This window comes from Octodon degus, unplaced genomic scaffold (assembly GCF_000260255.1).
Source record: "Octodon degus isolate 3935 unplaced genomic scaffold, OctDeg1.0 scaffold00031, whole genome shotgun sequence".
Lineage (NCBI taxonomy): Eukaryota > Metazoa > Chordata > Mammalia > Rodentia > Octodontidae > Octodon > Octodon degus.
This window is the reverse complement of record NW_004524607.1, coordinates 8,136,305-8,147,486: the sequence shown is the minus strand read 5'-3', so window position 1 is coordinate 8,147,486 and position 11,182 is coordinate 8,136,305. Positions and strand designations below refer to the sequence as shown.

Sequence of the window (11,182 nt, the reverse complement as noted above, 5' to 3'; positions counted from 1 at the left end):
TGAAATTGGTGAACAACATAAAAGGAAAGTGCTACCTTAGACAATGATCATGCAAATTGTAAAGCAAACAAATCACACGTACAATAAAGGCACAGGCAATTACTTCATTTTCTAAATTAGCACAGTGAGGCTGAAAAAGTCTAAATAGTGTTTCTGAGTCTCCTCAGCTTCCTGGGTATGGAAGATCTTGAGTCCAAATGAATGCTCTACTATGAATACAAATTCCACTCTGAATTTATAAGACTGTGAAGTTAGGTAGCAATAGGGATTCTTAGATAGTCTACAAGAGTAAAGATGGACAATGTTCATTAAAAATACTCAGATGGTTTTCAGCCAGACATTTGACAAGATCATAAAGAAAGTGGTATTTAGGGAACAACTTTGGGCAAAGGACACCCACAAATGGATCAGAGCTCAGCTGAAAGCTTTTGGGAATTTGTAAAAGACTTGAACCTGATTCTGTTCTGTTGCATAACTTGTCACATTGAAGAAAGGTGCAGTTATTCGACATGTGATCAAAAAAATTCTGTTTAGGGAAAAGTAAAATTCAATAAAGACCAGTGGAAATGCCTCTCTTAGGTCCAAACACCGCAGGATGGTAGAAGATGTGTTTTTGTGTGGTTTCCAAAGAAAGTACAGAAGCACTTGAGAATAGAGGGACTTTGTGTCACAGGCCAGCACATTAAAGCTATTTGGTACAGTTTTAGATACATCCTTCTCTTAGTTACTTTCTTCTTGTTGGGACAAAATACTCAACAGTCACAAGTTAAAAGAGGAAAGTTTATTTTAGCTCACAGATTGTAGAGGTTTCAGTCCATAGTGAGCTGACTCCAAGGTAGGACAGCATGGTAGAGGGAACTAGCAGAGAAAAACAGTTTATGGCACGACAGGTAGGAGGAAACAATCAGTAATCCTTCCTTCCCCTTTTTATTCCACTTAAGACAAGCCTATTGGGTGGTATCATCCATACCCAGGGTGAGCCTTCCTGTGGTCCACACCCAGAAGTATACACTAATCCAATCAGTAGGCCAATTCAGTTATCATGCCCTTAATCAGCTGTTACGTACTCATGACCTAACTGCCTCCCATCTATGGATACTTAAGGTGTCAGAAGGGCCAGTTAGATATAATTCATAGCAACCCAAAGAAGAAGTGGTTTAAGCAAATTAAAGAATAATGAAACCAAAGTGGCCAGGAATGAGGGCAACAAAACACATGACATTGTTTTTAAAGGATCGCAGCTCTAGAGATGGGGAAAAGAGGACCAGGCCAGACCAAGCAAATGTCCCCCAGGACCCCTACATCTGTTATGTATAAGACCTTTAACTTTTCCTCTGTAGCTAGAAGACAGAAGTTCAAATGTGTTAGATGTGAGAACAGCCATTTCACCTTGTAAATAATGAAAGACTTTAGTGAAAGTGGTGACAGAAGATGAGGAAATAGAAACTAGATGTTCAACTTAAGGATGTTTCCTGCATCAATGAGTATTTTCCAATGCTGAGATTTTTTACATTTCAGAGATCCTTCTTCTCTTGTTTTTTAGATATTCATGTTAGGTATATAATCATTACTACCCTCAATTTTATATGGGGGCCCAAGATTGGAAGTCATTCAGCTGAGATGAGTAAAGTTTTTGAAGCACTAAGGGAGAGTTCAACCAGATTTTATCTTGTAGACTGATTTAATAGGTGAGAGCTGGAAACTTACAAATGCCATATACAAATTTGTGCCAAATGAGTTCTAAATATGGACTTGCAGCTAATTTCTCTAGGACTTATTTTGGTGGAGATGCAACATCAGCAGAAGATGATGATTTAGCATCATGCCCAGACAAATGATTGTGGGGTCTAAGTAACTTGGAAAAGAAGGGCAGTGAATCTGAAGTCCTAAGTGGGAAAAGAGAAGGTAGGCTGCACCATTATTAAGCGATGATAGAGCTGTGCAAATAATCAGGATTAAATCATGTATTGCACTGAATGTCAATGTAGCTATTTTTTTAAAAAGTGGACTTTGATCATGTATGTACATGTGGTGATCATAATATTTGTTGGATGTTTAAATTTTTAAAATTTATGACATTAAGAGACACATTTTCATAAATCCCGCTCAAAATACTCCTGGCTTCCAATATATGTAGACCATCATTTTTGCGACTTTCTGAAGCCCTTCTGGAAGTCCTTTTTTTGAGGGTCTTTATGAGGTGTGATAAAAAATACAGCGAGCTCTGCTGCTAAGTATCATCTGACAAAAATGCCGGGCTCACAAAATCATCGCAGGGCTGCTTCATCTGCGTCCTTCACTGAGCATGGCACCACGTGACTTCCGATTCTTCTACAGAGTCAAAACGAGCAGGACAGGTGGACACTCTGGATCCATTCAGTACATGGATGCAGCCACAGCAGTGCAGCTAAAACCTTCCCGAAAAAGGACTTGCAGCACTGCTTCAGAAAGTGGCAGGAACAGCAGGACAGGTGTATTCAGCTTGATGGGGAATATTTTGAGGGACATTCATGGCAATTTATATTTTACTGTAGTATTTTTTTAGAGATTAATAATTTTATTTTGTTTTATTTTTTTGACATCAGTTATTTTTATTTTAAAGAAAAAAAATAAAAACAATGGTACAAAATCTCAAAACAAGATTTTAGGAGAGTAACAATGGTTAGTACATTGTGTATTGTTACTGCCAAAGTAGTTTCTCATATTACAAGATATAGGCAAGAAATAATAAGCAAATAACATAGGCACAAACCTCTTTTTTTTAAAGTCAACAGAAAATGGAAATATACTTTTTAAAGTTTCTAATACTAGGAGAAGATATCATACAATGTCTTTTAAATAAATTTTAAGTCAAAGATGCAGTTTAAATCTTAGAACAAAAATTAAGATTAAGCAACATTCAGAAAATTAAATGTTTCAAAACAATTGAACTAAGAAAAAGTTTTCATGATAGCAAAGAAGTACTAAGAGTAAAACGTAAGATAAATACTGGAATGGCAAGAAAATGACCAGCACTTCTAACTGTTTGAGGATAAGATATTACACAAAGTTCTAGTGTGTTGTGGACATGCATAATGACCGTGACAGTTACTGGTGGCTAGGCGTCACTTGTGGAACTGAGCTACAGCTATTTCTTTTAAATCCACCCTGTAGACTCAAGTGGAATCATGAACCATAGGGTGGAAGAGAAGTCCATTTGTAGAGTGTGCTGATGAAAATATTCTGCTGCTGAACACAAAAGAATAACTGAAAGACTACTATTGTATACCTCTTATTCTCCTCTGTTTAATTGTTTGCCCTATTTGGTGGATTTTTTCCATTCTCATTCATGGGGCTGTGATCAATTTGCTCCCTCTCTAGAACATCATTTAGTAGTCTGTATAGGCTTGGCTTTGTCATCATGAAATTGTTTAGTTGTTCTTTGTCATGGAAATATTTCACTTCTCCATTATATTTGACAGATAGTTTTGCAGGACAGATCAGTCTGGGTTGGAATTTGTTTTCTTGCGAGATGTGAAGTACTTTGCTCCATGCTCTTCTTGACTTGATGGTTTGTGAAGAAAAATCTGCTGTTATTCTGATGGGCTTTCCTTTAAATGTGATCTGTTTCTTTTCTTTAGCGGCTTTTAGTATACTGTTCCTATGCTGAATTTCTGGAATCTTGATTATCATGTGTCTGGATGTGGTTTTCATTGGATTGATATCATTTGGAGTACTATATGCTTCAGTTACAGGAATGTCAGATTGTTGCCCCATATTTGGGAAGTTTTCTGCTATTACTTCTGACCATATTCTTTTTATATCATTTGTATTGACTTCTTCCTTCTCGTTGATGCCTATTAGCCTCACATTGTTCATCTTCGCATCGTCTTGCAGGTATTGAATTATTTTTTCCTGCATCCTAGTTGTTTTTAAGAGATCTTTTCTTACTTTTTCACTAGCCCCAATGGTGTCTTTCAGGTCAGAAAGTCTATTTTCACTTTCCCTCAAACGGTTTTGCCAGCTTGTGATTGAGGTTTTAGTTTCTTGTATATCACTTTGAACCTGTTTCATAGATTCTATTTCTTTCCTAAATTGTTTATTCAGGGGTTCCATCATTTTTATATTCCCCTCTATTTTTTTTATCAGTGAATTCTTTAGAAGCACTTAGTACTTCTTTGATTATAGTTACCACTACATTTTTTAGTTCTGAAATTATTTCTGATCTGATTTCTTCTATACCTTTCTGCAGTTGATTCTTTACTGTCAACACTATTATTTCAGAGATATCTGGTGTGTGATTTCCAGTTTCCTCAGTGCTAGTGTCTTCTGCATTTGTACTGGGTGGACTCGAGGCCTGAGACTGCATTTTGTTCCTTCTCTTTGTCATTTTGTATACCACTGTCTTCTGACCTTTGGTGTAGAGCTTAGATAGAGTTATTACCTTAGCACCAGGTCTGGATCTATGAAGTTCAGATTCCTCCAGGTGGGTGTTGTTTGGATCTGGCTGCTGTGCTCCACTTCTTTCTGCTGCAGGTGTTAGAGTTGAACCCTTTGTGTCTCTCTGGCAGATGTTCTGCTCCTGAATCATCTGGGTGGGTCTTGCCTCTAGCCTCTTTGCAGGGAGTTCTGCTGAAGGGTTCCGTGCTGGGCCTGCAGTCTGGGTGGAATGAAGATCCCCGGCCCAGTGTCGTCTCACTCACTCACCAGGCCTGCACTCTGGGTCTGTTCAGGATCCCGTGTCCCTGGTCGCCTCACTCACTCACTGAGCCTGTGCTCTGGGTCTATTCAGGATCCCGCGGCACTCGGTTGTCTCACTCACTCACTGGGCCTGTGCTCTGGGTCTCTACTGTAGTAATTTTTAAAAATTAAACCTTCACCACATTTCTGGTCATGCGGTGTATAGGGCACACATATAAAAATTTAAAAATTGAAACTGTGCAAATTATGCTAAGTAACCAGCACTCAGATCAAGAGGAAATAAGCATAAATTTCTCCATGTTCCAGGGTCTGGTCTGCACCCCACTCCTACCCAGTGGTTATCACTCCCTTGACTTTCAAAGTGATAGAGCAGTTTGGCTTGTACTTAAACTACAAATAACCACACCATGACTTCTTCATTGTCTATTGTCTTTTTCTCAATATGAAATTTGGAAGTGTTTTTCCTGTTGCTTCATTTCACTCATTTTCATTGTTGCCAACTGCATAGCCCACTTCAATGGTTGATCTGTATCAAGGATGTTTTTAGATTTGGGTGACATACATGCTGTTATTAGAAACCATCTTGTAACTGTTTTGGAATCTATATACATATGTATCTCGAAAAGGGGAGCAGTGGAGTTACTGAATCAGGATGCATGTGAACATTCTGCCATAAACGCAAAGCTTCCCTCCTCCTCTGTTGTTTCAAGCAGCGTATGAAAATTCTGTCTGCTCTACAGTTTCTCCAAGATTTCGTATTGTGAATTTTTCTAATTTTTGCCCAAATTTAGGTACGTAAAATTTTACGTGGTTGGGCCGGGGAGATGGCTCAGTAGAATAAGCGCTTCCCTAACAAGTGCAAGGGCCTGAGTTCAATCCCTGGTTCCATCAAAAATAAATAAATAAATATAAAAAATAAATTAAAAAAATAAAAATGGTTGTGTTTGTTGGGAAATATATTTTTGCAAGTTGTTCATGTATTTTGCATATACTAATTTTCTTAAATTATCTTTTTCTTATCATATGTATTTGATATGTCTGATCAGTTACAAATATTTCCCCCCCATGTTTTGTCATTTAATAAGGTTCATATTTTGCTTCATTGTCTAGAAGCCTTATTTTACTTTTCATATTTATATCAACAGTTTTATCTAGAACTTACTTTTGCTTATGGTGCAAGATGGAATCAAAACTCATCCTCTCATTTAAAAACTTTGATGAATATGTAATAAGTGTAATGTGGTCATACAAAAGCCCTTGCTAAAAATGTAACTCACATACACAGAAAAAGATTACTTTATTTTGTTTCTCTTAACTAAGTGGTGAAACTCAGAAGACAGTAATTTGCTAGTTCTTTTTTTTTTTTTTTTTGTATTTTAGGGAACAGTCTAAGAGTGTTGAGAGTCTCACAACCAGATAGGACTCATAGTGATCTGCCTGTTTATAGCCTCCCAAGAGCTGGGATTACAGGCGTGTGCCACCATGTCCTGTCTCAATTGCCGTCTCAGTGCACCCCGGGGGTAGGGCTAGCATCGCAGGCCCGGGAATCAAACTCCTGGTCCCTGTATCTGCTGAGTTATTTGGCCCGCCCTCTGCTAGTTCTAAAAACAGGAAATCTTATGAAAGTAGCAAATCCAACCATCTCAGTCTCTGTCAAGTTCTAAATAGTGAAGTTTATTAAACTTCATTCTCAGAATGTTTGGTTGATCCATTGACCAGCACCTTTTTTTTTTTTTTTCCCTTTTTCTTCTTCTTTCTGTTATTTTCTCTTCCTCACCCATATTGTCCGCCCTCACACTTTGTTGTTTTTCGACATTGCCATTAGTTTGTAAATTGAGTTTGTATACGTGTGCACCAGTTTCTGGATTTCACAATGCTCTACCGGCCACCTTTTTTAAGTGCACCAAGATCTTCCCATTTTATTATTTTAGCTTTAAAAGTAATCTTGAGGCCGGGGATATGGCTCAGTGGAATAAGCGCTTCCCTGGCAAGTGCAAGAGTCTGAGTTCAATCCCTGGTTCTGAAAAAAAAAAAAAAAAAAAAAGGTAATCTTGATATGTAGTACTTAATCTTTAAAATATTTTCCATTAATTTTCTTGGAACTTTTAGATCTTTACATTGCCGTATAGAAGTTAGAAAAGTTGGCAATTAAAAAAAAAAGGCAAACAAAGAACTTGGCATTTTTAGAGATGCGTGGACTATGAATAATTTTTGATAGAGCTAACATTTTCAAAGACACTGAATCATTTTCTCTGAAAGAAAGGTACAATTTTCTGTTTATTGAGATCTTTAATTTCTTTCAATATTTTACATTATTCTACAATTTCCCTTACATTCACCTATCATTGTTAAATTTGTTCCCAGTATTCTTATGTTAATGTGAATAGTTTTAGCATAAATTCTATATTCTCTTCTTTGTTGTGGGAAAAAAGTTGATTTCTTTCTGAAAGCTTATCCTGTAATAATTTGTCTTTTGATATTTGTTGATATTTGCTTCATACCTGCCATAGACTCTGTTTAGATTACTCATTTGATGTTCATTGTGAATTTTCTGGGTGTAAGTTATGCAAAGTAAGTAAAGTTTATTGATCATGCTCTTCAACTCTACCATGGTATACTGAATTTCTGTATGCTTCCTCTAACAATTACTGAAAGAGATTTGTAGAAATCTTCTACTATGAAAATGGATTTGCTGCTGTGTTCTTTAGTGGCACATTATGTGGACTGATATATTTTTGAAACTACATTATTAAGCGCAGCAAATTCAGAATTGTAATGTCCTGGCAGGACTGACTTTTATTTTAATGAAATGTCCCTTTATAAGTCACAGTAACTTTTGCCTTTATTGTCTAATTTTTCTGACATGCAGACATACACACATGCACACGCGTCTTACACTGCCACTTTTTAAAAATAATTTTTGTGGCATGTATTTTTAAACCTTTTGTTTCAATTTTTTGTATTAGTATATTGTTGAGCTATCTCTTTTAATCAAAATAGAAGTGCATGTTGATTTTTTTTGAAAACTGACCTGTTTTAATTATTTAAAAACAATACAGCACATCGAATTTCCCTTACATCTACAGTTCTATTATATCCACACATCCTAAGGCCAAATAGTCCCATGCCCAGAGGCATGGGGTCATAGTGAGATGCTGAAGACACACGAAGGTGAATGCTGGTGATCAGAGCTCGGCCGTCCTGGGTCACAGGTCTTCCACTCGAACATACTCCAGAGCTTTTCTTTTCAGTTTAAAATGTTTTTACAGGATTTTTTTCAGAATTATTTTATACCAGATATTAGGTTTCTTCAATGATATACAGCTCCATAAAATTTGCACTTCATCCAATAGGAATAAAAACTAATTCTGACTTTTGCCCTTTTTTTGGGAGGGGGAATAGAAAGATGTAGAACTAAAAGATTCCTGTAAAACTTGAGGAAACAGACAGGAAAGAAAACATTTAGGTTGTGCTGAGTGTTGGCTTCTGCTTGTTGAGGGTGAGACTTCCAAAAGTTAATCACACTTATGCCACTAAAGTGATTAGTACTAAGTTTTTTTTTAAGATGAGAAAAAGGAAAATACTGAACAGTGATAAGAATGGTCAAAAGATTTTTTACTGCTGGTCTATTTTTGCCTCTCACCAAAAGGTTACAAAATGAACTTATGACTGGGATGGTAACTCTGCTGGATCTGCCAACTGATGAATCTGCTTGTCCCTATAAGGCTTAAGGGAAACAGATATTAGGTTTTCTTAGTAATGTTATAGAAATAGCTTGCTGTGTTTGTGGCAGCTTAATTGAGGTCCAATAATCCTCTGCATGCATGTAGGGAAGCACGGCTATCATTTTCCAACTGCTCCCATTTGAGCACATCCAGCTACCATGGAAACTACAAAGGAAGGAAAACTGTATTTATTCCAATATTCATATAATGGGATTTTAAAGCACACTTTCCTCCACAGAGCTCCAGAGTGGAGATGATGTGCTAGGAGCTGCTGTGTTTTCTGGCATGAGCTCCCAACCTCTGAGGATCCTGGGAAGGATAGTGAATTGGTACTAGATCCCTCATGAAAGGAGGAGGTGGTCTTATTGGATGAAACATATGTGGCCCAAAACCTGGGGGTGGGCGGGAGCAGTCTCAGGGGGTGGTGGCAGTACATTGTTTACCACTGCTGGGGGACCACTTGGGGACAAGCTGAAGTAGTTGGCAGAGGCTTCTGCTGCTGCTGCAGGAGGAGGAGAAGGAAGAGCTTCTGGTAGTCTGGAATAGGCTCTAGCTCTATCCTGGAGTCTGTGGTTCTGTCCTTCTCTTTTTCTTTCTCTCTCACTGCCTGGGATCTTCCCCATTTCACACTGAGTCTCTGACCACTGACAATGAACTTATTAAAGGACTTCACGGCAGCCACTTCCACAGCCTGCCTTGTGGCACACTGGACGAAAGCACACTGTTGCCTCTGTAAAACAGTGATTTTCTGGATCTCTCCAAAACTGGTAGAAATGACTTCTGAGGTCTGTCTCAGCCATGGTATCACCCAGACCATCAACAGATAGTGTGGTGATAGTCTTATCCTCAGGCGGGTCTAGACGAGGCGTTGTGCAAGCCTGTTTTAGAAGCTTATCTCCTGCAGGGTCATTGATTTCATAATAATGCTCGTTAATATTCTGATCAGCCAGGGAGTCATCTGGGTCTGTAGGCTTCTCGTGTCTGTACAGACACTCCTACCTTATTTCCTAACTTTTCTTCATTCGCTTTCTTTATTGTTTAATCCTTAAATTCTATTTCTTCTCATTTGCGTCTCACCCCAGAAAGAATGGCTATCATAAAGAAATCAACCAACAACAAATGTTGAAGAGGCTTTGGGAGAAAAAGGATCCCTTCTCCACTACTGGTAGGAATGTAGGCTGATTGTAGAAATCAGTGTGGAGACTCCTCAAAAGACTAGGACTGGAAATCCCACTCAATCCAGCTTATCCCCCTTTTGGAAAATTTCCCCAAAGAACTGAAAACATCATATCAGAGTGATTTATGGGTGCCCATGTTTATAGCAGCACAATTTGTGACAGCCAAATCTTGGAAACAACCAAAATGCCTGTCACCTGAGGAATATATGAAAAAGATATGGTATTTTTATACAATGGAGTATTACTCAGCTATAAAGAAAAACAAACTTGAAGCTTTTGTGGGTAAGTGGATGCAACTTGAGGCTATACTCCTAAGTAAAACAAATCAGAACCATAGCAGGTGTAAATATCATATTGTCTCCCTAGTATAAGAACTCAAAAGAAGAAATAAAAACTGAAAGGTGTAACAAATCATTTCTACAATTACTAAAAGTATTTGAAATCCTTTTAGCATGAGTTATTTTGAAACAAAAATTTTACTCATGAGACATACAAAAACCCCACATCTGCTGAAATTGAAACTTCTCTTGATCTAAGTTCTTCCCTTTAAACTAAAAAAAAAAAAATCACCATCAAAATCACCCTTAACATTATGTTTGGAATGAGAAATGTAAGTCCAGCTGAAAACTACGAAAAGCTGAAAATAATAGCGTTCTAGCATTGGGAAGGACCAGAGAACATCATAAACTACACAGATTATAATGCTGTTTAGGGTCCTTCAGGTAGAGAGAAGTTAAAACTCGTAGCAACTGGGCACTTCCATAGTTTCTTATTTTTTTTTATTAGCCTATCTTTTTAGCTCATAGTGATTACATTCATTGTGGGAGTCTGTGCATGTATAAAACATATTTAGGTTCGCTTTGCATTCTCTTCCCATCTTTCCCTTGTTCCACCTTCCCTCCAGTTCTTGGGATTGCTTTCTTTCTTCTTTCTTTCTTTCTTTCTTTCTTTCTTTCTTTCTTTCTTTCTTTCTTTTCTTTTCTTTTCTTTTCTTTTCTTTTCTTTTTTTTTGCGGAACTGGGGATTGAACTCAGGCCCTGGCGCTTGCCTTTCTACTGAGCCATCTCCCCAGCTCCCAAAGGATGGCTTTTTAAAATGCCAGATTTTCAGTAGCTATGTCCGAAGAGAGTTTTAAAATGGGGCTATATCTAAAATGTTGATATCTAATACATTAGAATTTATAAATAACAAGTTTCTGGGCAATATCAAGTGATTTACAAGATAATTACAGCATCTATAAAATATTAATTTACACATGTTGGCACAAAATTTTGAGCAAGGAAGCAATTTGAGGAACCTGTTTTCTTTGCAGTACTCGTGGTGTATCTTCATGACTGCATGCACAGCCTTGTTCAGAGATCACAAGGAATGTGAAAGTGGAGCTGTGAACAAAGGACCTTCCCCACCCTGCCATCCTCATATGCTCTGCTGTGAAATGTTCTCTTAATTCTAATTAAATGAGATGAGCATAGTGTCATATTTTGGTCAGTGTTATAAACTAATAAAACTTAAGCAGGGCTTGGTGGTGCATGCCTATAAACAGAAAATGATAAGAGACTGAGGCAGAAAAAGTTCTAACCCAGCTTGGGGAATTTAGTG

The 11,182-nt window shown here is 37.6% G+C and overlaps 1 pseudogene; it reads right to left on the bottom strand.

Moving 5' to 3' along the window:
• Positions 1-8,666: 8,666 nt before the first annotated feature.
• Positions 8,667-11,182, bottom strand: part of LOC101582417 — a 19,730-nt pseudogene continuing 17,214 nt past the window's right edge.